General features: G+C 41.2%; 1 protein-coding gene across 8 annotated transcripts in view; it reads right to left on the minus strand.

Annotated features, from left to right (window-relative positions):
* dlgap4b (discs, large (Drosophila) homolog-associated protein 4b) overlaps positions 1-26,254 on the minus strand; it is a 116,545-nt gene extending 90,291 nt beyond the window's left edge. For 3 of the 8 annotated variants that reach the window (XM_034197126.1, XM_034197123.1, XM_034197122.1), the window contains exon 1: positions 25,861-26,253. The gene's annotated coding sequence lies outside the window, so the exon portion shown is untranslated. Of the gene's footprint in view, positions 1-24,964; positions 24,983-25,860 lie in introns of those variants that run through there. The other 5 variants (XM_034197127.1, XM_034197128.1, XM_034197130.1 and 2 more) reach the window with 4 other exon arrangements.
* Between the last annotated feature and the right edge of the window lie 94 nt (positions 26,255-26,348).

Below are 26,348 nucleotides of genomic sequence, written 5' to 3' on the forward strand. Positions count from 1 at the left end.
CTTCTTGTAAAGCGCTTTGAGCACCAGGAAAAGCGCTATATAAATAACATGTATTATTATTATTGTTATTATCATCATTTGCATATTGTCAGTTTTTTCCATTTCTCAGCGGGGCCCATTTTAAACATATTCGGACTCGGGCAGTGGATGAAGGGAGAGGTGCCCCAATAATCCACTTTCAGATTGATGATCTATCCACTGTCCCTCTCCTCTCTCAGCTGCAGGAGTGTTGCCTCAGCAGGGGTGCTCAAAGGAAACCAATCACGAGGGCCAGGATGTAGGGTCATCGCTAGGTGAAGCCTCCGATAAAACTGCTCAGCCATCAGATGTGATACATGAGGAGTACAGTCACCTTCCTAAGTGTTTTGAAAAGCCTTGTGGGAGAAGCTGGACGGTGAACTCTTTGTGTCATGGTCTGACTAAATTAGAGATTGGTTGAGAGGGCAGTGCCAAATCTTGGTCGATATTTCAAATTGCCCAATGGATGTTTTATCATCTTCACTATTTAAAGAAGTAGTGACAGCTACTTAGCAGCCTCAAAGATGTTCACACACACGAGCCACTTATTAATCGTTGGACTGTAGTAGTACAGGATCCTGTTTTTTCACACTGGTTGACTACTTCATGATTACACATCAGCAAAACATTTACCCTCAAAACAGCACTCGTTTCCTCTGTGGACATGAACTAAAGGTCAGACGTCACTCAGTGCTTCCTTTGTAAGTTCTCATTCTCTTCCCTCTTGTGGTCATTGTCACAGTGTAACTGAAGCTGAGTCCAGCGGGAACACTGCCGGAGACTCACTTTAGTTCAGCTTTGCTCTTTTAGTGCTACTTTCCTGCTCTACTTCATGCTCTACTTCTTGTCCCCTATAAGTTATCTATGGCATACTTAACATCTTGAGCTAGTACATCATGGTTTAGAAAGGTTACTGCTGTAAAGAAAGAAAGAAAGATAATTGGCCCCTAATAAGATTACACCACAGAATGAGAGGATTACGCCTTCACAAATATATCTTTTTGTAGATCATCATACTTTGGATAGGTCCACCACTCGGGGTTGGAGTGAAATATTTCAACTAAATAATAAAAGACTGACATTACATTTGGTGCAGCCTTTTATGATTTAAACAAATTGAGTCTTTACTGTATATCTTTGGTGGCCCTTAATTTCTCTTCTAGGGCACCACAAGGATGACATTTTTGGGTTTTATGGGGAAATATATTAACACATTGATGTCCCCCTCAGGACTAATTTCTTCAATTACTGGGTTTATGCCCAAATACCTGCAAAAGTAACATATTGTCGTTAGAATTAAGTTATATATATTGCGATCTAAATGTAATTACATCTATATTATAAATGTTATGTGTTTAGAAATTACATTTATTCTTTCAATATTATATTATTTATCACACACAGTATATATAGCAGCAGAGTCTTGTCGATGCAGTCTCTGACGTTGACATTGAGAGGTCAATTTGTAATTTATATTTGTCCTTCACAAAATTACTTTATTTGGCATTATAGCTACACGGTCAATGCGCAGTCAAATATTGCATTTCAAATAGTTTTAGACATCTTATTAGTAAGTGAACTATTACTCCTTACACTGATTGCTTTGACATTACACCCATACACAAACGTGACATATCGACTATCACTGTGCGTCTCCCCTCTGATTGCCCCCGTGTACTCCTTGCTATGGTAACGCCCCCCAATGACCACCATTGTGGCAACAGCTGTAGTCGTAGCAACAGTTGGCTAGTGCAGCTCTGTCACACTGAGACAAAAGGACGAGAGGGCAGAAGGCTCTCTGTCATCAGCCTTCAGACAGAATATGCATCTGAGTCTAGTGAACCTGCTCTCAAGGGTCCATCTGTCTCTTGCCCACTTTCCCTTCTGTATTCTCATCTGTCCCAGTACGTTGTTGCCTCGTTTTCAAATAGACAATTAACTGCTTAATGTCCTCCTCAAGAAATGGATTCTCAGAGTCATAAATGCACAGATCGTTACTATCAAGACAATTATTTCCCTCTTTCTCTTGCTCTATCTATGTCCAACACTGATAGGACTACATTAACAATCAGGACATATCCAGCACTCTATCCATCTAAAAACAAAGCAGAATAATTATGTTTTCACAACCTCCCCCTCTCGTATCACCCACTTTTTCACTCACCCAGCCTGGTGGTCCTTCCATTTCACCTTTTTCCCCTCCACCCATGCACCATCATTTTCTCCTCATATTGATTCCCCCTCTCAGTGTTTTTCCCCTTCATCACTCACACTATAATTTACTCCCCTATATCATACACACTCTCTCACCTATCAGTCTCCATCTTAAACCCCTCTCCCCCCTGCTCTGTCTCTCCATCAGCACCTCCCCCCGGGCCATGAACGGCCGTTGTACCCCCATGAGCGGAAGCGCTGAGAGAGCTTTAAATATTGATGGCCCCGAGTGAAAGCCACCCCCAGCACACTCTGCGTGGGGGCCGGGGCCACATTCAGGTAGATTCAGAGTGGGTAGACTTCATCAAGAATACGGGTATTCCTCGGCAGATGGAGGCGAGGTGGAGTGTGTGTGTGTGTGTTTCTGTGTGTGTGTAAAAAAACATGCTATCCCAGCTGCCAGCTGGCTTCTTCACATGCATCCGCTGATTTGCTTCCAGGTGATCTGGACCTTCACTGTGTGTGTGTGTGTGTGTGTGTGTGTGTGTGTGTGTGTGTGTGTGTGTGTGTGTGTGTGTGTGTGTGTGTGTGTGTGTGTATGTGTGTGTGTGTGTGTGTGTGTGTGTGGATGTAGTAAGCGGACGCCTCAGCTGGACTTTTCCAATACAATGTTCAAAAATGTTTGTCTAAGAACACAAGCATTAGGTTTGCTTTCAGCTACTTGTTTATGCACCCCTCCCCCTTCCTGCTCTTCTTTTTTGCTGGTTTCACCATCTTCTTCCATCTCTCTCGACACACCCACCCTACCCCCAAAACAAAACCCTTAATTTACTTCCCTTCTCATTATGTACTCTTAAGTCACAGAGTACTTAAGTCACAATTCTTATCTTTGACTTGAAAATGTTAACCCCTCTTTATTTCCATCCTCAAGCCTCTCTGCTTGACTTCCTCTATACCCATAAGAATCGCCATGGAGACAGCATCCAGCTAGGTTTAGCTAATGTGGGGTGAGGGTAAAAGGGGGAGGGGGGTTTAAAATAAGAGAGTGGGAAAGAGAAAGCAATGGTATAAAGGCAGCTTTACTAAAGAGCTTATTTCAGATGCTCTTGATTCATTGTCCAATCCCTCTGGTTCTGATTACTATAATATTGCCTTCGTCTTTATTTCTCCCGCTCTCTCTTGGTCTGATTCTGCCGTGAACCTAGGGCAAACATATAATGCTGCCCTGTTAAAAAAATATTGAAATTAAATGTGAAGCAATGTGTCACACGTATATCTTTCGAAAACCCTTTTTGTTTCAGAGGATCTGTGAGTCTAATTTGCACACTGAAATACGCCTCCTTTTAATCTATGGGAAGTGCTGACTTGGTCAAAATAGAAATCTGTTCCCTCTACAATGTTGCAGTGAGGTTTGCTAAACACTGCAAGCCTATAAATAATGTCTAAACAATTCAGTAAGTAGTGTCGTAAATTGCATTCAGCAGTAGTGTCTTTAGCTGGAGTGTGCTGTCGCAGGGTTAGATATGTCAATTCCCCAAGTCTGTTGTAATGTAGATAAAGCTGGCAGAGTGTTAATACATCGTCTTTAACCTTAATGTGGTTAAGGCAGTCAGACCTTCATTTTAAACCCTGGTGTGTAGTGAAGATGAGATGGGTTTCAACCTCCTTCAGAACAGGGAGACGCTGTTGCACACTTGATAAAAAATGGATGAAGTGAGAATAGCTGCAGATGTTCTGCAGCTCAGATATGTGCTATTTTCTTTGAGAAATAACTATTGGTACACTTGGTTTGTAGAATATTGTTTTCATTAACTCAATTATTGGTTTTCCGTATGAAGAATCAACAATTTATTAGACCCAGTCGATCTTGGACACTTATTTCCAATGTTCTTTCCTACAATATCCACAAACTGTTGGACGAATACACCTGTTTAAAACACTCAGTATTATTCAGGCAACCATCAATGAGAGATGCTAACTCTTGTTCTTTATATTTAAACGTTCAAATAAGTCCATGGCTTACTGCTGATATGATACTGGACGAATGACCTGTCCTCCAGGGTTAAAGTCGAAATACCTAAATGCCCACTAATGGCGCGTTTCCACTGCAGCGGGGTAGCCCCGTTTAAGCGTCCCTAAGCGTCCTCGCTCTGGCCTCGGGCTGCCTCGCTGGCCGGCCCAGGCCTTGGCGCATTTCCATTACAGTTTAGGACCTGGGGTAGCAACGCAGTGTAGGCGGGGCGATCAGCTTTGTTTTTGTTCACATTTCGAGTTGTACCGTCGAGCTCCCGCTGGATTTGATCATCCCCAATGAGATGTAAGAACGTCGTCACCTCCTCGGTCGACCACGGTGTGCTTTTCTTATTAGACGTAGCCATTTTTGTAGCTCATCCGTTTACAAAATGCTGTTTATAAAAATGCTGCAAGCTTGCTTCTAGATATATATGCGACGCTAGGGATGAACTCGCGCGCGATCTTGTGACGATTCTCTCTGACCAATCAGCAGTCGAGAGTGTTGACGTCACTAGTTCAGCCCTGGCCCTGGTCTGAGGGAACCATGATTTTATGAGGCCGTAAAAAGAGGGAAAAAGTACCCGCTGGCCGGTACTAGGCTATATGGAAACGCCACCAAAAACCGGCCTGGCCGCTTGAGGACGGTTAAGGACGCTTAAACGGGGCTACCCGCTGCAGTGGAAACGCGCCATTACAGACCTATCTCAAGGAATTTCAACCTTCTTCCTGCATTAAACTGAATGTTGGCCCTGGATGCCTTATGTTTAATATGCTGTTTTCACATTGGCATTACTCATGAAGGACACTGGGCTGGTGATTCATTGCCTACTTTTCATTATCTCCTTAGATCTAAAATACAACCGGTCAAACTAATTGAGTCAGGCTCTTGGTATTAGGATTAAATCAGTCAACTTTGGGAAGAGTGAAACAACTGTTAAGACGATGAAAGAAAATATTTATAGCTGTTGTCGTGTTGCGCTCCCAACATTGTCGTCTGCCTAACAGGAAGTTAAGAGACAAACAGAAAAGATAGCTGAAACATTAGGTCATGTGAAGCCATTTAGATTAGCAGAAAATGTGGTTTCTTCCCCGTCCTCAGTTGTTGATTTGGGGAGATGCAATCAGGCCTGCAATGCGTCACACACACAGCCGTAGGCAAAGACATTCACAGCTGCCTGTCAAAATTAGGACATTGACTCTAAATGTGTAATATTTTACTCGCTAAACTCAAGACGACCACAGTTTGATCTGCTTGGAAGCTCTCAGTGAAGTGAGCTTAAGAGTTTGTGTCGGCTTCATTACACACTGAAGTGCACACATCTGGATCTGGATATATCATTTACCGTGGATGGGACTTCACTAAATGTCCAACACCAGACTGGATGAGAAACCTAAGCATCAACTTTCTGTGTTTTATTCTTACTGCAAAAAGCAAAAACAACATTCATTCTCTGTGGTAACACGAGCCTGCACCCAAAAAGAAAAAAAGCGAACAGATCTGAAAGCAAGAAAAAAGACATTTGAAAGGATATTTTTAGTTAACTATTAAAAGCCCATGGCTGACTTTTTCATTGGGCTTAAGGTACAGAAAAACAAGCTGCTGCATTTCAGTTCAGAATTTGCGGCAGAGTAAAGAGTGTTTTCCTTCTGATTAGATCAGCTTAATAAATTATTAAACAAACCACAATCCCAACATGTAAAGTTTCTCGCTTCTTACAGCTGGTTGACAGAGTTAGAAATTAGGGCAATGTTTGATAAAATAAAGTAAGTAAAATATATACAGTAATTTATACAAAATAATGTATTTGGCCACTTGAGGGAGAGAAGAAAGATCAACAGTAATCTCTTTAATAGGTTTATATGTGTAAGCAAACCTATTGATGCACCCAGCAAGAAACAAAGCAATATTGGCATCTACTTGGAGTCCACCCGATGAATATATATTTCAACATCCAACCTTACTTTTTTGGCTCCTGAGGCAAATGCTTCTCTCTTTAGCAGCTAAATGATCCACTACGTTTACCAGCTAGTTGCTAACTGTGCCTGTAATGAGTCCTGTGAAGGTAGAGTAGGTAACAGTGGGTTTATCATGATCCAAAGTCAATACATACATATTGATACATGCTTTTTTAAATAATGAAATGTATAGTTGAGTAAAAAAATATCTGTTTTATCATGGGTTAATTTTTCCCCCATTTCAATTTTCTAATCTAAATTCACCTTATCTTAGGCAGCTCGGCAGACAGTGGCTGGTTTTGTCTGTCACAATTAACCTTAACTAAGTGAGTGTTCGCACAGTGAAAGTGTATGAGCGTTTACTTGTGTCTGTGTGAGCCGACACGCGTTCTGAAAAATGACTGGCCTGTCTCTCCGCTGAATGACAAATTGTGTTTTCTAGCAGCTAACTGCGGAGGACTAGATGGATGATGGCAACTCTGTATCTCTGCCCCATCATTGACAAAGAACATTAAAGGGCACTCGATCGAGAGGGAGTCAGAGTGAGGGCCGCAGAGGGAGAAAAAAGGCTATAAAAAATGGGTAAGAGGGGAGAGTAAGCAAAAATAAATGGAGATGGTTTGAAAGGTAGAGGAATAATGTATTTAAGTTTAGTACATGGCTGTTTGAAGCAAATGCTGCCTTTTAACCTGAAGAAATGCCCTCTTCACAAAGTTCACAGTGATCTTGAAGCAACAATAATACCAGAAGGATGAGCTTTGTTCTAACAATGTAGCACGGATAATCAAAAATATTCAGCTCCACTCAAGCTGGCACATACAGTACATTATCAAGCCCTTGAGAGCACTATAACAGTGACATCTCCACACAATACAGCTTTTAGAGTAAAATCCTTCAATTTGTAATTCAATTGCTCATGAGTTTGATTAAAATTCATAACAGCAAAGATCTATATATTTGATGGTGCTGTAGTGTTGACCTATGAACAGTGTGCTGTAAGGATTTGTTTATCATGAAGACGGTTTAAACGACTCAATATAAAACACAAAAACAAATACCTGAAATGGAAAACAGTTTGAAACCATTTATAATATAGCCACAAAACAACTGTGTTTAAAAAACTACTGATAGAAACAATCAAGCGTACTGTAAATTCATACCCTTTTAATGTGAAGGTATTATTGAACGTATAACAAACAGACCATTCATAAAAGAAAAAGGTGGAGAAAACTAAAAACAAATAGAAATGGTGTTACATACATACACCTATATTCATCTGCAGACAAAGTTGACAAACCTTGTTTTAAGTTGTTTTGACTTGAGGCACAGGCATATTTTGCCATTGTTTTTATTGAGGTGTAAACTATGCAAACAGAAAGCAAACTAAATTAGCATTAAAACAGCACAAAGCTGGGCCTGGGGCTCACAACATTATAATTACATGGAATTAGCTCCACACACTCCAACTGTTAGAAAAAGTTAACCTCAGGATAATAACAACTATGTGTACCTGAACATTTTTCAGCATGCAAAGCCCTGCCTCAGCATCCACTCCAGCCTCATGTCACTTCATATTACTGCTTTGTAAAGTCATGTGGGGCTGGAACAACTGACAAGAAAATAATACTTCATTATGCTACAGAGTTGCTGTGAGAATGAAACAAAAACAGCCCAGAAGATGGTGTAAATCTATGCTACATTAAATAATCTGTACATACTGTATACAGTATATTCACATATGAAAACATTCTTTGAATAAATACAGATTATTCACATATACTATTCTTCAAGGTGAAGAGGCTATGCCACAGCTCTGTAACTCAGCCCGTTTAAACCAGTGATATTTCTCCATTAATACACATCATGTGTCACCAAATGTAGTGATTACTTGGTAAGCTAAATAAAGTGCACTCACAAGCTAACAGCTCTGCTGTACAGGTATTTGGATGAGCTGAATGTACCTCTGTGTGACCTACGTTTCTTGTCAGCCTGAATACTTTTTTGACCAGCGATGGATACAGCTGGTTCTGCATTAGCACACTAATGAGACAAAGCTGGGGGAAAGAGGTCAGGCTTATCAGGCAAATGGATTTTGGGAATTTGTAGAGTACGCTAAAAGCATTCTAAAATTAAACTAGCTTTGCTATTTTTAGCAGCTTTAAAATGTTGATGAGTTTGACATTTCCAATGTTCCAGTGCAAGAGACCATATAAACATGTTTATCCAGCAGAGAGGGGCCGAGCCCCCTCAGAATACAGCACAACAATCACACATTTTCCTCTGCCAGACCTGCACAACAGCACTTTGCACATTCATGGTTACCATGGCTGAGATGCTTTTGTCACTGAGACAAACATCAACACTCAAGTCTCACAGGCATTTTTGAAAGGCCAGTGGATGAAAAGATCTGATATTCTGTGTGTGAATAGGATACAACTGAGAATAAAACAGCTTGTTTATTGAGATGTACAGTGGCGAGCCGTCAGGGTCTTCTAGGCCCTCTCTGAGGTCCTAAGATATTCTAAACAAATATATTTAAAAACATTAAAAAAATATTATATTTAAAAAATATATTTTTTTAGTTAACACCCTCACATGCATCATCCTGACAATACCTGTGTCCACTGCCTCTGTGGAGAGGTCATTCTCTGCGCTGAAGCGCATAAGAAGCTACTCAAGGACCACGACTGGGCTATTCCAACTGTCAGACTTGGCCTTAATTTCGATCGAGAAGGAATTGCTGATTTCTTTAAAAGCAAAGGATCAGCTGCATGACCCCGCCATCAAGTGCTTCATCCAAAAGGACAGGAGGATGGACTTTGTGTTGTGATTTGATCATCAAAGGTAGGCCTAAGTCATTTTCAATGTGGGCCGCCGTGCCGACTTAATTCATTTGTAATTGTTACTTGGCTGTGGGTGCCCTGTCATGATAGGTGTTTATATAAATGGTGTTGTTTTGTGTGGTAGAGGGTCGCTGTCATTAATGCGTTTTGCACCCGGGGCGCTGTTTTGATATTCTGCTGAAGTCTACGCTGTGACGTAATAACTCTTTTTTTCAAGGGAAGGTGGGGTCAGAGGGCCTAGGTTTAAAAGTCACGGCTCGCCACTGGTGAAGTAGACATATTTAATATGTTGTTCAAACCGAATAAAATGTTAGACAGTTGATGGTAAAAAGTATTTACAAAACATCACTCACTACCTGGTGGTCAAACGTTTCTGCCACACATTTTAGTAAATATTTCTACCTGAAGCCTGCAGTGTCAGTGCTGCAACTGAAGTGAGCCATTATCTACAAGCATGGGCAACCCCTAAAGGATTAACCGCCAATCCTTCTTAAATCTGCCCTCTGTGAAAAAAGCGTGACACAAGCTCTCGCAGAGATACGGTTTGTGCAGCACAAACATTTATAATAATACCAACAGGCACTGTCAGGACCCCATCACTAGCAACGATCAACGGCCTAACTTCAACAGCTAGCTCTACCCCAGGGTTCAAATGTCAGACTGTCACAGCAATTTGCTAATCCTGTTGCAGTTGTCACGCTGAGAAGTTGAGTCCTCTCTCTGCAGTTGTTGTGAGGAGTTTGCTTTGAGTGTGTAACTTTTCTTCTGAATACATTATTCTTCTTGGTATCATTTTGAAAGAACAAACTCAATTGCTGTAAGAACAATGACAACAAAGAGAATAAAAAGTAGGTGAGCCTCAGTGAAGAATCTCACAGCACTTTTTGTATTCCTCTTCTTATTTAACATACAAATCCCCAGCTATGGCATGTATGCAAGTTGAGTTTGTTGCAGGCTAGTTCCCGATATCCTGCAGAAGAAAAACGTAGTCACATCAGTGTAAATTGTTTATGTATTCTCTCGAGTAACTGTCCCTGGCATGATTATCCTGCCATATCCAAATGTTAGAGCAGCAGAGCTGAAATAACTCGAAGATGAGGTGAATCATTTTCAAACTTTCATTTTGGGGGACATTTTTTGAAAGAAAAATTTACCAAAAAATCCGGCCAAGAATGTGCAATATGTTCATAGAAAACATCCATGTTTTGGACTTATACGAGTCAGCAATGATGAAATCCAGTCTTGTTAAACCATACAACTCCCACATGTTTACCGCATTGCCGATGGCACAGTGGAGCTAGTGTAGAAATAAAATCTGATGGTTCCTTGTGTTGTCAGGACATGGTCCAGGTCATTATATGGGTCAAAAACAAGGACAGTGGCAGCTGCAGGAAGGGAGGGAGAACAAAGGGGATGAGGGTGCAGAGAAAGGGATAGGAGAAGCAGAAAAGCAGAGAGATTGCAGAGAGAACAGAGCAGGAATAAAGCAATAGCATTAAAAGAGACAGAAGCTGACCTCGGAGCAGCGTAGCATTAGCTTGCTCCGAACAGAGCATGGATCATCTGAGCAAATCAAAGCTTTGCACTTCAAAATAATCCACATTTGATAGCTGCCTATCAGCCAAATTGGAACATCCAAGTCAAAAAGCTCAACTGTCAACATATAGGCACACACTTCATGCACCCAGGCAAGGACGCACATAAACATGCAAGTGTACATCCCTTCTTCTGTCCTCTCCCTTGACGACTACACACACACACACTACATGCTGCCTGTCTATCATCAGAGGAGTACCAGTTCACCATCAGGCTCTAACAGTTCTTATCTATTCTCCCTAACCAAACCTGTCCTTCTGTCAAGGCTGCAGATTAACTGCAGAACAGTTTCCTCCTCAAGTCAATTTGACTGAGGTAGCGTCGAAATAGCCTGGCTATTTCTGGCCTCCGAGTGTATCTGTGTGCACATCCGTATGTGTGAATGCAGTGTGTGGCAATTTTAAAGACAAGTCATCCACTGTCCACCACACCTCCATGATTGACTTCATTATTTCTTTCATCCATTACTTGTCTTCTTCATCTATAAGCATATATTTCCTCTTGTCCCCTCTTCTCCTCATCGGAGCACCGTTCCCATTTCCACTGACAGCAGTGCTAGCAATTAGGTCATCAGTTGGCCTATTTAAAGCACGAGGAACTTGAGGCCTACATTTGCTCTGTCCTTTAAGAACATCAGAGGCGGCAATACATTGCACAAAAGCGACATGCACAAAAAGCTTTAGACACAAAAGCATCGATATGCCTTATTTGAGGGGGTGTGTCAGAAGGCCTACCTTTTGGTGTATACTTTAGAGATGTCGAGTGAGGTTTTGCATCAAATATGCATGGGCTCATGTGGCCGGGCTAACAGCCTTGGACAAGTGCAGAGTGTACTGCAGTTGTGAAGGTCGACAGCATCTTGGACACACACAGTGGGGGTCCAGATGGCTCAGCAGGATTTACTAAGTGTGAATATAACCTTGGTCACATGACATGACCTGTGAGATGTTAAATAAGTCAGTAGATTGACCAAAGCACTAACCCTAGTAGTCTAGAGGAGCCTCTGGTCACAGATCTTAAAACAGTAGTCATCCATTTTTCGGGACGGTCTGAAACCTTAGCACTTCCTGCCCTGCACGACGGTAAACTGATTCTCCTCCTTTCTATTAAACCTGTCCATGTAATAAAGGCAACCATCTTTAGTGAGTTACTAATTCAAAACTAATTTCAGTACACTTTATTAAGTTTGCATATTGGCCATCCATCAGGATAATTATATCATTACAATTAATATAAAAATGCACTGCACCACATTGTCGCTGCATGGCTCAGTTAATGGAAACCCTCACCTCGGGGATTTAACGTGATTAACTTATTGGTCATTACTCTGCTGCTGGGCACTGATAGATATGCTCCAATTGTGAAAAGAAAAATATCCATTTGTGTACTTTTAAATGTGTTTAAAATATTACAACAGTTTTGCTGCATCCAATACCTTGAGGCAGTGCGGCTGCTGTAGCCAAAGACTGCCGGTCAAGATGACATGAGATTCAGTGCAGGGGAATTCACTCAAGGACAGGCACTTGTCCCCACGGGAGGAGGAAGACACATGTCTGTCAATATGAAACAGCCTTAAGGCAACAATGAACATCCTGCTACAGGTGACACTCACATTGTATCACATGTATCACAATTCCTCTGAGAAAAACAGGTGCTGTCATGGTGAAAACTGTCGTTGCCACTTTATCTGCCAGGAAAATATTTCTTGTTTTTTATATTTTCTTTTTCATTAAGTCCAAAACGCAATGTGTACAAAATGTTGTTTATAACCAGTTTACTGGAAAACAAATGGTATTCACACCAGCCTCAGTTGAACGTGGTGTTGAGTACAAAATTAGAAGAAGAAGAACTGGGAGGGATGAAACCCTCTTTAATGGTCACACATGCAGAGCACACAGCACACAGTGAAATGTGTTCTCTGCATTTAACCCATCCTAGTACCAGGAGTCTAGTACTAGGAGCAGTGGGCAGCTATTGTACAGCGCCCGGGGAGCAATGGGATGGGAGTGGGTTCGGTGCCTTGCTCATGGGCACCACGGCAGAGCAGGAGGTGAACTGGGGCATCTCCAAGTAGCAGTCCACACTCTATACTTTAAGTCTGTTCGGGGACTTGAACCGGCAACCCTACAGGTCCCAGTCCAAGCCCCTACTGACTGAGCCACTGCCGGACTTAGCAACTTTTACCCTGTTATGCTTAACTGAGATTGCAAAATGTCCAACATTATGCTTACAGCAGTACTCAGTGTTATTTTTAGAATGTTAGCGTGAAGTCGCATTTAGCTCAACGCATCAGTGTCAAAACCCCAGCCTCCCAGAGGCAGTAGCATGGCTTTAGACGTGTAGTCCTGTGACAGAAAAGAGATATAAAAACACACACACCGGTGGAAATTTGAAACATAAAACTGACACAAAAACACAAATCAGGTACACACACCACACACACACACACACACACACACACACACACACACACACACACACACACACTAACACACACACACACACACACACACACACACACACACACCACACACACACACACACACACACACACACACACACACACACACACACACACACACACACACACACACACACACACACACACACCACACACACACACACACACACACACACACACACACACCACAACACACCACACACCACACACACACAGCTCAGTCAATTCAAGCTGTTTTCCACACTAAGTGCTGTAGTGGATGGATTCAGTGTTGTTCCCCTTCTGAAGTCAATTGATTCACCACACTTGTGATTTAGCATCATTCCCCCAACCAATCTCTCTCTCTTTCTTTGTTGGCCTGTCACAGAGAGCGAACAATGTGAGGCGCCATTGATGGGACACGGTGCATGACTGGTAGCTCGACTGATGGAGACCACCAGTCATGCAGCAAGTGCTACACCTTACATTGCAATATCCCTGTTTCATTTCAAATGCATTCACATGATGTGCATTCAACATGGTGCCAGCGATTATGGGTGCAATGTGGAATGATTCAGTGGAAACACAACCATTTATAAAGATTACAAACCTTTTGCCCTGAAAGCATTTATCTTTGTTTTTTCATTGTTTAAACGAATGCTCATGTCCACAATTTCATTATAATCTGCGCTGTAATGGCATTAACTTGCTCTATGAGCTGGCTGTATGTAGCTGGTACGCATGCAAAGCCCACACATACAATGAGCAAAGAAAAAAAATGAGGTCACACGCACTTAATATGGAGGTTACTTAATTCATATGAGATAGCAACAAAGAATACACTGACATTATATTAATAATATTGCAAATGCCTTGCAGTCATTGGCAAAAGGAATGAATACATGTGTATCAGAGTGGTCTATTAAGTGGGCCTCTTTATCCAATGATCAATGGGGCCAGTTTAAAATGACAGCTACCATAGTGCATTATTATTGTAGCAAAACATAAAGCATAGATCAAGCAGCACTTAAAAGGTTTATGATATGCTCGGTGGTTACATTTTTCTTCTCCCGCACATGCTATGTTATCTGTGAGCAGCAGATTGCATGACAGCACATTTAATAGCATGAGATTCTCAAAAGCAGGGGCAAAATGTCAATGTTGAAATGTAGAGGCATGTACTCTCATTTGCTCAATTATAAGGTTCACTTAGCTAAGTGAATGCAGTTATATTTAACCAACCTGCAATCAACTCTACCATTATGAAGGTTATAATGTTAAGTATTTGTACGCTGTTTTAGTTTCATATCTGAACTGTTGGTATGATGATGATTAGACTCAGGGGCAACGGTCAATACTTCTGGGTTTTTTTTTTGTGGTCAAGACGTTAATTTCTGTGCGTTGATCTTTGTTACAGTCCGATGAGCAACCTCAGACATTGGATTTGGAGTGGACAGACAACGTCTATGAATGATTGTTTCACAAGAAGGCCCTCTTCAATCGAATTTATCTTGTGAATTCAGAAATGTTTTTCAGACAATAGCCGATGGCTTCCGATACCTCTTTTTACAGAGCCACAAGGTAACATACATAACAGCTTCTCAACAGTTGTTTTAATCATTGCTTTTTTATGACATTTCACAATGTAAAATACAAATGTTTCGCAAAAGGGCATTGGTATTCAATATGAGCTATAATACGGCTGTCCTGAAAGCAAATGATGAGTGGATTACGTTTTTGAATGCCAAGGAGAAATGAAGAATACACTTTACATAATAGGGCTAGGTTATGACTTGTGAGAGTTGCATTCAAATACTCACTATGGTGGAGAATGGTATTGTATGACTAATTTATTCCCCTGACACAGTACAGAATGCAGCAGGCTGGATTTTAACTGGCATAGATCTGTCTCTGGCATCGGTTCACTAGTTATGCATTTTTAAGAATCCACTGTAAGGTTTGGCTGCTTCAGAGTGTGACATGTAATAATAATTCCTTACATTTATTATAGCGCTTTTTCAATGACTCAAATCGCTTTACATATACACACATTACACATATATTATACATGCAATGGTCAGATACTGTGGACAATACCCACAGGAGCAAGTTCAGGTGAAGTGTCTTGCCCAAGGACACACCGGCTTTACAGACGCAGCAGCGGCGGGTTTCATCCCTTGATCTGATGATCATTGCACAGCGCACTGCGTCACATCGTCCATCTTCACGCCTCGAGGTCATCGAGGCGCTTTTACAAGTACACATTGGTATTATACATGTACTGTGGACATTACCCACAGGAGCAAATCCGGGTGAAGTGTCTTGCCCAAGGACACAACGGCCTGACGCAGTGGCGGCAGGAGCGGGTTTCGAACTGGAGTTCCCCAGCACGCCCCCTGATGATCGGATGCACAGACCACTGCGCCACCCGTCCCGATAATGTATCCAGTAGTTGTTTGGTCTCTTACACTGTGAGCTTTAACTCATTTCTTTCTGGTCAACCTACTACTCCCACGTAATGTATATTTACTTCACAAAGCATCATTTCAGTAACATCAGTCTCGTTTTCTACTCGGTTTTGTTTTACATTGTTAAATGAAAACATAAATTACAGTATGCACCCTTAGCTTCTGCAGCTCAGAACAGAAAAACAACAAATAGTGTAATGTATTAACGTATTGAGACAAAAGTGGGTTCTATCAAATAATTGGTTGATTGCTTCAGGACAAGAACCTGAAAATATTGTATTTAGATTATATTCATCTTCATTGTTCACTTCTGTCGTTCGTTGCTGTAAAAATCTGGTTTAATAGGATAAGTGCTCTAGTGCCGAAAGGGCTTATTCTTTCCTTCACAACTTCTCAAAAGTGCCGACAAGTTGTCAATGACAGCCCGACGAGAGCGAGCAGGGAAGGTTAGCATTAATTCACTTTCTGGTGCTAAACTACTGTGACGGTGCAAAACAAAAGGATGATATGATTAGTTGCACTCTACTAAGATAAACTAAGGTCGCTTGAGGCCTTTCAATCAAGACCTGCTTATCATTTGACCGGCATACACAGCCTTGTTAATCTTCTGTGACTGGATAAACACTGAGTGATGCAACTCTAAGGTTACACTCTGAGATAATGAATGGTTGGATGACTTCTGGGTTACTGCAAAGTTATGGCTGGTGTCTTCACTAGATCTCTCTCTCTTAATACAAATTAAAAATGTCTAGGTCACATCAGAAAGCCTAATATTACAACATGTCATAGTGTTTCCCTTTAAAATGGAAATCAATGGTCTGTTGAAGGCTGGTTAGAGAGGAGTGCATGCTTTCCCCTTGAACAACATCGTCATCGAGGAAACATTTGGTCCATTTCCATAAGACTACAGGCTGATATGTCATTTGCTTATTCAGATATATCTTTATTTATTTATCAGCAAAAGAGGTAACAAGGTATAAATAATAATTGTAGTATTATCTAGTATTTAGTCAAATTATCCATTTGCAAGTTTCCTTTCTTTTATAACATTTTAAGTTAAATCCTGCGGACAGGCATGTTTATACACGTCGATATATAGAGAGATGCATACACAAACTTATTTATACTTGTGAATTATGCATAATAAACACTGCCACACAGTTAAAGCTAACTATTATTAATGTTTCACTTTAACACAAGTTTAAAGGGACATCTTCTGTTAACATTGTAAAATGGTAGTTTGGTTAGTGAGTGAAAGAACTGTCTCTGTAAAGAGAAGAAAACCAACAAAGCATTGATTGACAGTGACCGAGAACAACATGTGAGAGGATGAGAGCTTGACATCAATTGTGTGGGGATCTCTTTGTAGTCACAGTTCAAAGGCACTATTTATAGATGTATTAAAGCTAATACACCACATTATGTGTATGTTTGTGTCTCCTGAGCTTTAGCACTCTCTCTGGCATCTGAACCTGGCAGTTGCCCTGTCTCTATTTACGTCCACAATCCCCACTTTTCTCCTTTCCTGTTTTCTTTCTTTCTAACTCACTGAGATATCCTTTATGAGTCACCCACAGGTCAGCGCTACCGAGGACTCCAGTAATTACTCCAAAACAACTCATGTCGTAAGCCAGGGCAGGTTTATTTATATTTCAAACACAGGGCATAACAAAGTGTTCACAAATGCAGAGAAGAATTCATAACAAATCTAAACCGTCAACAAGATCGCAGATGGACTAATTAGCATAATCACAATAAATAAACAATAAAACCATAAGGCAGAGACTGGGAAGACTCTTTTTTGTCTCCAATTGAAGCAATCATACAAATCAAACCATATAAATAACTCCTGTAGATAACAACTCTGCGAAGTGAAACGTATTTCTTCGGTTGATTATTATAGTCTGCAATTTCATGGATATTGCATATTGTGAAAATAGCAATTTGATGTTTGTTTGCATGCTTTAAAAAACTGAAAAATAAGAAAGAGGAAGCCATGTATAATAAAGATCGTTTGGAACAATCACACGGTACCAATTAATATGCAGTGTGCATACATGCGTCCGCCCTGACATACTGTATGTGCAGAGTCTTAGGTACAAACAAACAAACACTTCAAATATAATATAAGTGACCATCTCCACATGCACACTGGTTCTAATCATAGAGGAGACAATACTTCATTCTCAGGGGCTGCACAAACTAATCAGATGCAACCGAAGAGGTCTGAACAAAGTGACACAGTCATGTCTCCTCTATTAGTGACGTCTTGGTGTCACAGCAAACAGCAGCGTGCAATCAAAGTCAGCAACATGTCAGGCAATTAGTGAGCGAAAGCAAACTCTCTGTATTCACATGCAGCCTGGTTCCTTCCGTCTCTCCAAAATCATTCATTTGTGGCACGCTGCGTTATTCCTCCTGTGCTGAATGCCGTATCAGTTAATACTCAATTTGTGAAAGAAAATCAGCCCGCTGTAACACTGCAATTATGAATCTTGGCTTACCGAGGCACGCATTGTATTTTTTGCTTGAGCTTTTAATTAAAAAAAAAAAAAGAAAAAGTTTTACTAATTCTTACCAGTGAAGTCTTTAGCTGTTCTAAACCAAAGTCAACAAGAATTTATGAAATATCTTTGCATTTGTTGGGCAATAAAACCAAACTTAGATGACCAGAGATAGAAATCGGCAAAGATCAATTTCTTTTTTATAATTCTTAAAAATCATGAACAAAAACCATTACACCCTGCCATTACATTTGATCTCATAAACCACCTCAGACAAGTTTTATTTGTAACTTTTTAGGGATTCTCTAAATATACAGATCACATTAAACTGACAATGCAGCGCCTTATTATTTTAACAACAAAAACAGCAGGTTGTTAATGGGTTACTGTGAGGGAGGAAAATTATAAAGGTATCACAAACCAAAACGTTTTACCACCCACCTTTTCAAATACTGCAAACATATCCAGTTAAAGGTGGGGTAGGTAAGTTTGAGAAACCGGCTCGAGATACACTTTTTGTTATATTCCATGGAATGCTCTTAACATCCCGATAGCAATGAATATCTTAAGTGCTTTGACAAAAAATCTATAAAAAAATGTCATCTGTGGAAGCCGTAATACTGTAAAAAGTACAACCGATTGCCGCCTTGTCTGTCAGCCTTCCATCTCGTGTACGCACAAATGTATCTCGTGCCCTCATTGGGCGTGCCGTCATTGGGCGTGCATTGCAGCAGTACTTCAATGACTCGCCAGCAACAGGCGGCCACTTTCACCAGTCTGCTGACGTCATGTGCGCGTTCATGTGTGTTGGAGGAGGTGCTCTGTCAGGAAGTCTGAAGGAAGGGGCGGATCCTTTTCGGCTGTGTACTTTCAAATTGTAGTGCACTCGAGCCGGTTTCTGAAACTTACCTACCCCACCTTTAATCTTGACTAACGTATGTGTAGATTGAGTATGTGTGAGCAAACTATTGTAATAAAATGTAAAAAAGTGAAACAAAATGTCACAAGCTAATAACTTCTCCACCTGCATTACACAGGAAACCCAGATACCATTATTATGCAGAATTCACAGAGAATCTAAGTGAATCTATTCCTTTTAACACAGCGTGTGTATGTGTATGTGTGTGTATGTGTGTGTGTGTGGGTGTTTTAAAGAGAGAGGGAGAGATGATTACAGAGGCTTTGTGAGTAGAGTAAACAAAGGACAATTGAACACAGAGGTGGGCCTCCTTTCTGCTTGTCCGTGTGTCTTCTAATTTTATTTTTCCACTTGCTTCTCTAGTGGGGGGTCTTGCATCTCAGTGAGATTCTCTGTCCAGCTGGGAAGTGGTCTCACTACTAATAACAAACAATTCTCTCATGCTGTTAGAAAACTGAGTGGGCAGCAGTAGCCAAAGTTATCAGCGAAAGTGTGTGTGGTGGTTCAAAGAAGAAAGGGCTGAAGCTACAGTATGGCCAGGAGAAGGTTAGCTTAGCTTGGCATAAAGAGTGGAGAAGCATGACAACAACACAGTGGGTTATGTGCTAGAGTGTTTCTGTAAGTCTTTATACAAGATTTAAAATGTGGAATGACATTTCATTTTAGCAGGCTATAGAACAAAACTCAGTTAAGAATTAAAGTAATCTTAGAGTTAAAAAGTAATCTAAGGCAGACAGTGGTTACTCATGTTCTTCGGAGGAAACCGAAGTTTGCACTAATTAGATTCAAATGGTACACAAACAAAAGCTCATCTTGTATGTACGTAAAAACTCGACTCGCACATCAAATCTGAAACAGACCTGGATCCGATCACTTCAAAGACAACAGACAATCAACCACATTCATCAACTAAATCTGACCTCACAAATTTGTATCACAATATGAATTACTGTAGATAAAGCTAAAAAAGTGTTTTTCTCCATATGCTGTGGGCCTGACAGGGACCTTTCTGTGTGTCAGGTTCCTGGGTCTACACTCCCACTGTTATGATTGAGCAGCTGACAGCTTAACCTCTTCTCACCAAGACACATCTTCTGACTGCGGCCATTTTCTCACCATTATGTTTAGCTACGGGCCTTTGCCTGTCAGACACGGGGGGTGGTAGTCGCTGAGGCTATCATTCATAGAACTGAGGAGGAAAGGATTAAGGCCAGAGAGAAAAAGCAGGAGAGAGAGAGGGGTCTGCATCTTAATGCGGGGCCTGAGTGTGGAACAGCCCTGTTATAAGGGGGCTCGGTGGAGGGGGGGGGATGAAGGGGCTGGGTGGGTTGGGAGGTGGAAGGATTAGGGTGAGGAAAAAATGAAAGAGGCATCAATATTCCTGAAAAGATTTTCTTTTTCTTCTACATTGGCTGACAAGACCAGGAAATAATTTCACTCAAGAGAGAAAAACATTTCTTACACTTCAAAGGACTTCTGCATCACAATCAGACACAAACTACGGCTCACCGAGACACACAAAGAGGCACATACACACATATTCATGAGAACACAAACATAAACCTAACATGGATCTGTCATAACGACTTTTTACACGCCATCGGCCTCAATGATACTGTTTTGCCTCACACTCTGTTAGGTAACAATTACATTCCCCTCAAATAAAAAAGGATATTCTATCAGCTAAACAAGCTGAAAACAAAAAGTCTCCTGACGATCACCACTTTCCAGACAAACACAAAATAATTGCCGTTGCACACAGCATTTTAATCCAGATGCCAACGCTATAAAACACGTTGCATTCTTTTGGGTATTCGGTCTGTTAATCGCTTAAAGTTATCTCATGGATGGCACTGACACAAATAGAGTAACCACCTGACATTCACATCTTAATCCTTTTTCAATTTGCTTAATGTGTGTGTGTGTGTGTGTGTGTGTGTGTGTGTGTGTGTGTGTGTGTGTGTGTGTGTGTGTGTGTGTGTGTGTGTGTGTGTGTGTGTGTGTGCTTTAATCGAGCCATTTCACGGCCAAGAAATGGGAGGTTAGTCTGGGGACTGACTGACCACTAGACATTTCCTCCAACTATAACTGAGTCCATCACAATATCAAGACACACACATAAAAGCAAACGCATACAACAACTGCTTTCATTTGTATGAAAACCTGGGAATCATTTGGATCTCTCCCAGGGCCAGGTAAACATTTGTTGAACTCAGGTGGGTGTTTTGCATAACTTTAAGTGGTAGATATATTAAAAAGTGAATAATCATCGGAGTACCACAGAGTTTAAGTTTACAGAATATATTATGTGAAGAGCCAGGGAGTAAAGAATCTCCTCAGTGAATAAAATGCGGTCGATAAACATTTGAGAAATGTGTTTCTTTTACCACGTCTGATCGGGGTGCTAATGCAGTATTGCATCAACTTATATTTTCATGAAAAGATTAGCATTACCGCACTATGCTTATCAAACTAAATGCTATCTTCCCCTGACATATTTGCTAGGCACAAACACTGGAGGAGTAATCAATGGAAAGCACAGCCAGTGAATGGTACTAATAATCCACAGTTTTTCTGAATCTATTAGTTCGACCAGTGTGTTGTAATTCCTCCCTTTTTGCAGTGCTAACGAGCATCACGCCAACCATGGTAGCATGGCATGTGGTGTGCAGAATTACAACAGCCTCAGTGGTAAAGCTACTCCTTTGCCAGCCTGAACCTGTGCCAACCCTCGTGTCCCAGTCCAGCCCAGCTAGCATGGCTATTAGCTGCAGGGCAAGTGAAAAGAGTGACTGGCACCCATTCTTAAGCCCGCCACCTTCGGAAAGTGAGACGTACGGTTTAATTAGGATTAGGATGTTTTTGACTCGTAGAGGAGGCTTTAATTGATGTCAAAAGTGTCTTACTGCATGACAGCTATCCTCAAAATACACTGCTGCAATTTCAAGCCTGAAAAATAGAAGGCTGGGAGTGGGTGGGGTGCACAAACAAATCTTTGGTTTTAGATAAACTCAGCAAGTTTGTGCTCATGACAGCTGAAATGTGAAAGTCTGACAGGTGAGAGAAAACGTAAGAAAAGTAAGCAAAGCGATGAGAGAGACTTGCAGCAGTGACACTTGCACATTTTCTAAAATACACACTATTCTGTGACATTTAGTGTTACTTTGAGTAATGAGCAGATGGGTGCCAAATGTGCCACGACTTAATCTGAATGACTAACATTTCTTTCATTCAGTTCTGCAATCGCTGTAGTTTAAGGAACACATTCCTGAAATGTACTTAGCTTGCAGTTTACTTTTTTTTTGCACATCAACTATAGTTTATAATTACGACAGTTATCTTGTTGTCGAATATCCCATGGGATTGTTTTTATATAACGGTGAATAAATTGTGGCAACCAGAGAACAACAAGGGGGTGACTTTTTCAATGTCAGAATTATTCAGTTTTGATATTGCTGGTTATACCTGCCACGGAGAGTAAAGAAACAAATGTGATGTCTTTTTTAGCTCTCAAATGAAAACCGAATGCTCTTCATCCAAAAAACAACCTGTACCAATATTTCAAATAGATGCGAGGCTGTGATCTATTTTAAAAGCTTTATAAAGAACAAGAAAAAGGACACAGCGATATGAAAGATTTGGTTTCTTCAGCATACAGTTTCCAACTGTGGGGAATGACGACATCTTATCTCTCTAGTGAGGCCGTTTAAATATAGACCTCTGCTACTTTATCTGTTTCTGCAGCTTCAGTCTGTTGATACATGATCCCACGCTTCCTTTTATGTTTTCATCCTTGGATTTCAGCAACGGTGACACCAACTTTTTGTCTTAAACCTTTTTCTATAAGATGCCAACATTCTAACCCACATTTGCTGCAGTAACATTAAAGCATCCACTAAAACATGAATAATGACTGCACCCACACTCCAAAAACTCAACATAGCGACGTTTTATCTGCAGAAACACAAGAGCGAAATATTTATCCCCAAATCCTCATAATGCCTTCATTCCTTCATTGAGGCAATATGGTGTAATCAAGCCCCCTGACTGAGCGGTGGAATACACACCTCCGACTCTGCAGATATTTAATACAGGACTGCTCTATACATTATAAATGGCCCTCTGCAATATAGCATCCTAAAATGAAGCCACTGCGCATTAGAGAAAATAATAATGACCTGCCCTCGGTATCCCTCTGGGGTTGGGGAGTTTAATTCTGGTGCTCTTTCTTTCTGTCCATAATATGTCACATGACACACATATGTTGGTAACATATACCAAAACAAACAGATAACCTCGTTCTAAGGTCAAAGAGAGGTCATAATCAGGGGTGCACATAACTTTTTTGCCCTGTTCTCAAAGGAGCACCTGGAGATGTTGCTTGGTGCTCATCCTTAAAATGAAATAAACCGTAACTTTTGAGGGGGTCTTGACTTTATTTGCCAGACACACGGCACTGAACACACATGCAGAGGTGAACACAAGACAACATTAGCACGACCAGTAATCCTACAAGCTGTCATCACTACCCTCCTGACTGTTCTCCTCACTGTCTTCCTCTCTGTCAGACATGGTAGCTGATGATGTAGACCTACTTCTTCCTCTCTGGTTGAGTCTGCGATTAGCTGCTTGCATCCACAAGTCAACAGCTGGTTTTGGGTCGAAAGTCTCTGTTGTCATCTTAGACAAGTGGATGTAATCAAATAAGTATGTGAACATAACCAATAACCTACCATAGCCAATAACAAATGAATGTAACTTATTTTATTTGTGTTGTTCATTCATATCTTATTTTACCTTAACATTTATTTATTTATGCATTTTTTTTTATCTTTACTTAATTATGAATATTGTTACATCAAGGCCGAAAATTAGGATGAGCCCCAACGGTCAAAAATGTTTTTTTCCCTCCCAGAACTGCCAGCACAGCGCCTCCACAGATCTGGCGCCCTAGGCGAACAACTATAACGCCAGGGCTACGGGCCGGCCCTGAGTTCATATGCAACTCACAAATATCTTTCTCTCTTCTCTCTTCTCTCTTCTCTCTTCTCTCTCCTCTCTTCTCTTCTCTCTTTTCTCTTCTCCCTTCTCTCTCCCTCTCTCAATGTTGGTACGCAAATGCGCCTTTTTTCAAATTACCCGGTGCTCTTTTTTTGGCGGAGGTGCGCATGCGCACCTGCGCACCAGTTATGTGCAGCCCTGGTCATAATATACTGGACACAACAACAAGTCAAGATGAAGTGCAGAATGTCAACAATGAACCAAGAAAAATAAACACAGACAACCTAAGTGTGACACAGAGATGATGCACAGAAGAGGGAAGTGCTCTACAGATTTGATCACATGATGTCCAACATGGCTGTTAGCTGGTGCGCCTCTTTTTTGTGTGCGTGTGTGACAGAGACAAGCAGAGAGGGCAGAGTGCCGCTGAGAATGATGAGATGCGATGAGACACAGTTTGAGTGAGTGCATACTCGCAGGAGGAAGAGAGAGGTAGAGTGTGTGAAAGTGGATGAGAGAGCGAGCGGGAAGATGGACATAAATGGCTATGACTTAGCGTGGCCTGCTTTTTTTACTGTCATTTTTTTGCAGCTGAAGCAAATTGAGGCCACTAACACAGCAGTTAGGCTGCTTTTCAGGTCACTCAAAAGGCTGCGCTAAAAGGGTAGCTAGACCCAAATCCATTAATTTGATGGAATGAAAGACACCGCAACATACTAACAGATCCACGCCTGTTGTAGTACATCAAGTGATTACAACTCGTCTTATGTCATCTACAGTAGAGTTAATTTAATGAAACTGTTGGGGGAAAAATACTATTGATTTAACTTGATTAGTATCGAGCACTGCTGGATCAATGAATGGTGTTGCCTCCTTCAAAGTGACAGCAGGATCTATCTTATTCTGCTTGCCAGTTTTTTTATCAATATCTTATTTTCTGGTATCTCTATACTCAATATGTTTGAGCTGGCCCTGCTCATCCCTGCTGTGGGAAAGTGAGTGACTGCTGAGTGGACATTGTGTGATTCATATGAGTTTGTGGATTCACTGACCTTGTGAATAGTGGAGTGGGATCCTGAGCTAAATCATCATCTCTAGAAGTAGGCCTCATGTTAGGATGCACCAGTGGGAACATGGTGGCCTTCTTATAATTGTTTGTCCTTTGAAAGACACCCAAATATTTCATTATTTGCAGAAACTGGCATTCTACTAAATGCAATGTCTTTCATCACCCATAAAACACAGATATTGTTTGTCACAATTCTCTTGTCAGAGTAGAGAAAAAGATACTTGATTCACTCATCTCAAGGGTATCTGAGTGTTTTGAACCAATAAAAGCATGCCTCTTTATGTTCAACAGTAACCATTGGAGATAATACAAGTCTCTAGTTTCATTTGGGCCACCTGACATTGGTGGAGTGTAGGCTCTGAATTTTTCTTGGAGGACAGGCTGCTGATGTGATTTTTGTTTTTGTGGCACAATGCATGCAACCCTTTGGTCTATGATAAACATCTTATTGACCCAATCTGACAAGTCAAAATGTCCATACCAGCCAAGACTCCAAACCTCCAGTACGCATTTATTTGACTGTGAAACATTGCTGAGAAAACCGCGGAGGAGGAGCTGAATCATTTCAGTCACACATCACAACATCACACAGACAGATCGCCCACTGTTGTTTTGTTTAACACACCTGCAACCCCGACATCCGGCCAAATGTTCAAGAAACAGCCTGCATGTCTTTTAAACCCGCAAAGGCTCAGTTAAATAGCCTACTGACTCCAAAACAACATTTGGATTCAGCATGAGTCATCCAATTTGGACGAAATGTTCACTCCTCAAAGATATGTCACTAAATAAGTGAACACACGTCTATTCAGTGGGCGAAACGTGGGCTAAAAAACACAAACATCGAGCATCAATTCAACAGTTTTGGAGCCGTTTTACCTTCGGGTGAGAGCTCCTCTTGAAAATTGGGGAAGACGGCTTGGCGGATTTATCCGCGGTTTGCCCGTAACTTCCCGAGCAGGGCATCTGTTTTCGAAGACGCGTAGATATAAAAAGAAGAGGAGGAGGAAGAAGAAGAAGAAGTAAACATTAGTGAGCCTCACTGTGATAAAACAACAGCAGCGGCGTTTTCCGTTGACAACCGGCCGGTATGTGCCCTTTCACGTCTTAATTGTCCGGTGAGTTTGCGTGTCTCCGACGGGGGGGAAAACTAGAGCCGCGGTCCTCCATACCGAGATTTACATTCACCTCACCGTTAAGATACTAAAGACAGAACAGACAGAGAATAGAACTGCCTCCGTGTGTCAGGAGAGCAGATACTGAGACACTGCTGCAACCAACAAACTCCAGAGAGAGAGAGAGAGAGAGAGAGAGAGAGAGAGAGAGAGAGAGAGAGAGAGAGAGAGAGAGAGAGAGAGAGAGAGAGA

Source organism: Gymnodraco acuticeps, unplaced genomic scaffold (genome assembly GCF_902827175.1).
Source record: "Gymnodraco acuticeps unplaced genomic scaffold, fGymAcu1.1, whole genome shotgun sequence".
Taxonomy (NCBI): Eukaryota; Metazoa; Chordata; class Actinopteri; order Perciformes; family Bathydraconidae; genus Gymnodraco; species Gymnodraco acuticeps.